We start from the raw sequence: 6997 nt of genomic DNA on the forward strand, positions 1-6997 counted from the left end.
TAGTGGATTCGGGTGCATTACAAAATTATGTAAAACTCGCGGCTCTAAGAAAGAGACCGGCGATGTTTGAGTCGCTTTGCCAGGATGGCAAGCGAGAAGAGGTGACCTTTCGTTTAGCGAACGGCGCGCTCGTTAATTATGAGGGAGTTCAGAAGAACTCGCCTTCAGCTTTAGTGACTTCTCTTGTAAAAAAAAGTTCACAGTGCTAGGTATGGAGAGTCCGTCTTAGGCACGCCATGGTTGACAAAACACCAACCATGGATAGACTGGCGTGCACGCACAGTTACGAAAGCTACGCGGGACACCGGAAAGGATGTGCTCCTGCGAGAGGTGTATGCAAGTCGAGCACAGTTGAGGGTGCGTTGACGGGATGTCAAACGCCACCAATTCCTACCCAGCTCGTGGAGACTGAGGTAGTGAAAAGGACGTTTACAAGTAGTCATTCGTCCGAATGTCCTGCACAGAGCCAAAAGCCTATGCCAGTAGTCGGCGAGCTGACAGGAAGTCAAGCGTCGCATGAATCGGCACAGTTCCAATAGCCTGGTGCGGTTGGAAGGAAGTCGTTAGAAGGGCAACGGCACCGCTTCCCAGTCAAAGCTCGTGGTGACTCAAAAAACTTGTACCCAACAGATTAGGATGATCAAAGGCACGTCTAAATGAGTGACCTTTGGATCAGTCCCTAATAAAGAGGACGGGCCTTCAAACGAGGTGTTCGAGGCCATCAAAGACGAAATTACGGAAGCATCCTCAATTGAGGTGCTCCTGCAAGTCTTTAAATCTGCCGGAGATAATAAATCTCCCGGAGATGTCGTGGAATCTGTTCCTTGCCGAATTAAAGGGATGAATAATCCACAAAATTGTCACACCAGTTCCAAACGAGAACTTGCTGGAATGTTGCTTGTCGTCCACAATGGACGTGAGCGTCCCAGAAACGGACAAAAAGAAACGGTTTGCTGCTCGAGACTGGGATGACTTGAGAGACAGCCGGTTCTTTTAGTTCTGTAAAAGCATCGCGATGTGTTCCCAGAAGAAGTGCCGAGTCGCCTACCAGCAGAAAGGGGCATCGAGCACGAGATATACCTCGAACCTGGCACCAAGTATTGTGTGGCCAGGTAATGGCCGTTGCCGAAAGAACAAGTCGACTATATAGATGAGTTTTTCGACATGACAGCCAAGGCGGGATATGTGTGTGAGAGCAAATCGCCTCACTGCTGCCCGACCTTTTGTGTGCGTAAAGCCACAGGTGGATGGCGCGTGGTTCATGCTTACAATAAGCTGAACACGGCGACCATACCGGCGCAAACGCCAATCCCGCGAAAAGATGTCTTATTTAAATCCATGGGAAAGTCAACTACTTTTTCCGTGTTGACTTTGAAGAATGGTTACTATCAGGTACTCATAAGAGAGTCCGATGTAGCCAAACCAGCAGTAAGCACCCCAAGCGGTATGCTTTGGTAATGGCCTGGATGTAAGATTTGTAAAACGCACTAGCAACATTCAACCGAGTGGTGGCCACGTGATGCGTCAGCGCCATGCCTATGCGCCCCATTACTTTGACGATGTATTCGTGCATAGTAGGGTCGAGAGCGGGCTGAGCGCAATAGAGTCGCACAAGCGTCATTTAGACGCTGTATTGCAGACTTTAAAGGACGCCAACTGTACGTCAACTTGCAAAAGTGCGTCATAGGGATCCCTGAGATACCTGTGCTGGTTTGCATCGTACACATGGTGTACGAGCAGACCCAGCCAAGGTAAAATCAGTATAGGAATGGCCAATCCCACGGCATGTGAAGGATTTGCGCTAATTACTAGGGCTCGCAAATTTCTTGCATAGATATAGCAAGAATTATGCCGGGCAAACTAAAGCTTACTATGATCTCCTTAAAAAGGACAGAGAATGGGTTTGGTCAAAAGAAGAAGATGATGTCTTCACATCTGTAAAGCAATCTCTTGTAAAGGGCACCGGTCTTGGCATTGCCAGAGGGGATAAGCCCTTTAGCATCGTCTGCGATGCAAGTAATGTTACAGTCGGCAGCGCGCTCATGCAGAAGGATGTCGACGGCGTTGACCGCGTCATCTCTTATCAGTCCCGTTTTTTAAAACCGCGGAACCGAATTACCCCGTGTATGACAAAGAGCTACTTTCAATAAAGTATGCTTTTGCCAAGTTTCGTGTGCACCTATTGGGCACCGAACCATTTGTGAGGTTTATACGGATCACGCATCACTGCGGTCCGCAATAAACTCACCGCACCTCTCGCCTAAAATGGCAAGATGGCTTACATTTTTCTTTGAATTTAATATCAAAGTTGAATACAAGCCGGGTAAGTCGAATGTCTTGGCTGACGCTTTATCGCGCAGACCAGACTTCGAGGTTAGACACCAGGAAAGTGTGTCTAGTGCCAAAGCACAATTTCAGCCATCTCTTGGGCACTAGTTGCCACTTGGTTCGACGAATCCCTGAATTCCTTGGACTAGGATTCATTAAGCTGTAATAGTTTGTACGAATCCCTGCGTTGTTAAGCCTTTTAGTTCTTTAAAAATAAGAGACTCATTGAGTCTATAAGTCTTCCTCTGACTTAAGGACCGAGGTAGCTCCGCTACACCTGGTAGCACTCGATGTCAATCTACACCTGAGTCTTAATAGTACTAAGCCTTACTGAAATGAAAGAGTTTCAGAACTTTAGAGGCGCAACGCGCAGCGTATGACAAGCTCAAAACTTAGTTTAGGCTTGAACATATAGAGTTCATTATGACTCAGGGCAAGGAGGTCCTGCATGCGCCCCAACTACACGTTTGCTACCCGTTACATATGCGCCTGTTGCTAAGTGCACCGTCATTCTCGTTCGAGAGATATCGTGTTCGATAAATTTGAGTCTGCGATCTTTTAGCGATTGGCGTGTAGAGATCAAATTTAGTCAAGATTCCTTCAAATACTTTTTACGTTAATAGATAAGTAGGGCGCTCCGCACCTGCTGAACCAGACCGTTCATTGACGATCTGCCTCCCGCTATTATTTCGCAACAGCATCGGATCCTCGTCCATCGACGATCCTAGAAGGAGCTCGTTCTTTTCGCTCGAAGATTCTAGGAACTGGCCATGGGGCACTACATTTATATGCGTAGTGGCCCGTCGTATGACAATCAGCGTTCCATAGCCATTTCTCGTCTGACACAGATCACATTTTTGCAATCGTTTGTGACTTGAATAGCGAGAATTTTATGCTCTCCTCATACAAGAGGCCTAAAGATTCTCGAAGCTCCGTTCTCTTGTCGTTAAGGAGGGCGATAGCTCCAGAGCGACAAAAGCCTGCTTAAGACTAAATTTCTCATAATCCGCTATAGCGATCGCTTGGTAAAGCGACTCTTGTTTAAGCCGGAACAGATGAATTTTTCCAGGACCGTCTGCAAGACCTTAAATAAAAAAGTTACCTGTGCTTGTTCATCAATTGGATGACTCGCGATACAGCTGACCAGGTATCGCGAATGCTGAGCATAAACGTGAAGGTCACGTTTGCCTTGCTTCAAATCCAGGAGCTCGGTTCAAGCCCCGAGTTCAGCAAGTAGCAGCTGAAATGTTTTCCTGAGGGTTTAAAGACCTCAAACGACCGATAAACAAATGGGATGTTATACTTGAGCCATGAAGCCCAAGATTCAGCGCATCCAGCTAAGTTGGCGATGCCAAATTTCTTTTCGTCGCATCATCATTGATGCGGCAAGCCTAATGGCGTCGTCGAATTCGACAAAACATCTTAAGAGGGAGTCTCCTGCGACTACCTTAAACTAAAAAGTTTTCTATGTTTAAACTTTCGGGTCGACGGGGAAGCGATAGCCTTTAGCTGTATCTAAATGCTGCTATTTCTACGCTTTTAACTGCTGAGAATCCAATTCTTTCAACTCCTCCGTGTGTTAAAAGCCTTGCTGGAGAAACAAGGCTACATTTTCTTTCGAGTTTATGTTGTATGAAATCGGCTATGGCCGCATGTTTTTTTATCTGTGTTTAGAGCGAACAGCATGGCGCCAGCGGCTGGCCCGCCTACGATCCCTCACACGTTCATCGCTCTCCATTTAAGGTCACTTAAATGAGTGAACGCTTTCAAGCGTTGCATGATAGCCTCCTTGAGCGACTTGAAAACTCCTCGTTCATCATGCAGCATGTCATGTTGTATAAAACGTATGTCGGGGCTACTTCGTGCTGTTAGGTGTAACCGGGGGTACCTTTGCAATTACTGATAACAGTACTAGTCAACCTTCACTGATTATAGTGAAGGTGGGGCGCCTCGACAGCTTTACGTACATGCCGTGCAGATGAAAATTACAGGTAGCTAAGTAGTCTTAGCTACCAGATTTTATTTTAAGGCTTTAATATAGAGAATAACAAAAAAAACTACAATAAGAAAGTTTTAACGCAACAATTTACTACTGACTTTATTATATGAATAACAACCTATGTATAGCGCCTACTTGCGCGCCGCACAATCGAGTTTTATAAAAAACAAAAACGATTTGCAAGAAACATTTAAACTTAAATCAACCAATAAACAGAACTGTTAATCTATTGCGTCAATTTTACTTAATTTGGCAGCATTGGAACTATCAAATCAAAATAAATTAAAATATTAATTTTGCACTTCTATATTTATTTCCTCTCATGGAAAATAATATTTAATATTCCTCTTATAGGAGATATATTTATGTAACGAAACTCCTCGTTACACTTGCAAAGAAACTAATGTCCAAGAAAATAGGCACGGCAATGTGAACGGAATTGGTATCAATTTATGAGGGCAAGAGCTTTACCGACAAAATGTGTACCGCCTCCCCCACTAAGACTCGGGTTGCGCATAAACGAGACTGGCGTCCGAGGATGGGCCAGTCCGTTAATATAAAACAGTGTCTCATCCGTACTGGCGTGGACACTGTTGTTTATAGCGAACTCCACAAAGGGCAATTGCTTGCTCCACTCTTTAGGAGTTGTTATAGTGCGTAAGACATCCGCCACGAACCGATTGGCAGGTTCGGTTTGGCCATCGGTCTGGAGATGATCTGCGGTCGCCATTTGAAGCTTGCTACCTAGCAGCTCGAACACATGTCGCCAAAAAAAACAGACGTAAACGTGGATCCCGGTCCGGTACTAAGGACTCGGGCAACCCGCGTAGTCCTAATACATGATCAAGGAACAAGAGAGCTGCCTCCTTGCCTATGATCGATGTTTTACATGGTGCCAAATGCACCATTTTGCTCAGTCTGTCTACAAAGACGATGAGCCTCGTCCGACTTTTAAGATCGGCCGACATGCCAAACATAAAGTCCCGACTTACTGACTTACAACAGTTGTTTGGAATCGGTAGCGGCTTCAGCGGCGCAGTGCTGGACGGTGTGAAGAATATAAACAGCTAATTGTTCAGTTGTGTTTGGATTTCTTTGTGTGATGACACTGAATGTGATGTCCAGACTCTAAGCTCATTTTTAGCAATGATACGATCGGCAATTATGTAAGTCACACTCCATCGGAGGATGAGAAAGGAGTGCGTCTTTAATGCGCCTTAGCGTGAGAATGAATCTCGTTGGGCCATTATCCGATTCCAGAACGTGGTGCCGCGGATGTTTAAGCTGCATTGCGCAGGAAACTGGACCCTTATTCCAACATAATTACGTTTTCGCTCGACGAAGTGCAAAAGAAGGTAATCTTTAGAGAGAATTAAGCTCACCGTCAAGCTGCAGACCTTGCAAAAGCAAAATGTCTCCGTGAAAAAAGATTACCTACACTTAGTGTGGAAAAGCGCCTCCAAGGGGTTACGGGTCGCAGCGTGACAATCTGGACCTCCGGACCCAAGGCGAGGACGCGGGAGGAGTTCGCTGCTCGCGACGCTTTCATGAGCGATACCTTACGCCCAAGGAAATAACGTTACGTCCGTATCTTGTGTATTTGTGTGATCAAGCCCGTTGGGCTTCAGTGACCTCAATGAAGGACTTTCCGATTGTTCTGTTTCCAAAACTAATCAAAAAGCGAACACGTTGCTTCGTTTGAGACCTGGGATCATCGGGCCCGCCACCTCCACAACATCTGGTCTTGAAGGGAGTCTTGAGCTAGAATTTATTACTCTCTGCGAGCTTGTACAACTCACTGGTTGTTGAACTTATTAGTTCTCTCGATCTAAGTGTAAATAGCACTTTCGTCGATATTCATTATAAAAATGGATCCTTGGCAAGCTGTGCAACGTCCTGTCTACCATTTGAAGACCAATCACCGGCGAATTCTTCCAGTCTGTTGTTGATGTCAAAAATCTTGTATAGGTGAATTCACACGTCTTTTGTCTCGCGCAAGTTGGTCTTGTGTAGCTCGGACTGCAGAGGGCCCCTGACTATGCTCGGTGCGAAAGAGGGACGCAATTTCGTCAATATGACGATAATCCATGAGGGTATCATCTCAAAGACTGAAACTTGCCCTAGTGATACTTCCAGTTTAGCAGTGGTCAATAAAACTGCGCCTTATGACCGACCTCTTGGCGGTATCATAGGCGAGTTTGATGCTAAAGCGCGAGCGAGGCTGAACGCTTTGTGGATGAGCGATTAGCCATCACACGTAAAGTCCGTGACGCAATGGCAAGCGCACAGGACAAGCAAAAAGAATATGCGGACCGAAATGGTCGCAAAAATAATGAACGCTTTAGAGTGGGTGAAAAAGTACTATTAAGTACTGCTACCCTACCTAAAAATGCAATTTCTGTACTACCTGGAGGTACTACGAAGTTGTTGCCGCGTTTCATTGGGCCCTTTACGGTGGTTGAAGAGGTTGGAGACCTAAATTATAGGCTCACCCTTCCCCCGTATATGAAGACGCACCCCGTATTTTACGTGGGTCGTCTGAAACGGTATGTAGACCCAAATGAGGTCACATACCCCCATCTGGTTAAGGAGACCGATGGTGACGCCGACTGTGAGTCGAGCGTCGTTCGGGTGAGGGGGACGGTGAAGGCGAAAAGCTATCAGACCGAT

This window comes from Bremia lactucae, linkage group LG17, assembly GCF_004359215.1.
Source record: "Bremia lactucae strain SF5 linkage group LG17, whole genome shotgun sequence".
In the NCBI taxonomy this organism is placed as follows: domain Eukaryota; phylum Oomycota; class Peronosporomycetes; order Peronosporales; family Peronosporaceae; genus Bremia; species Bremia lactucae.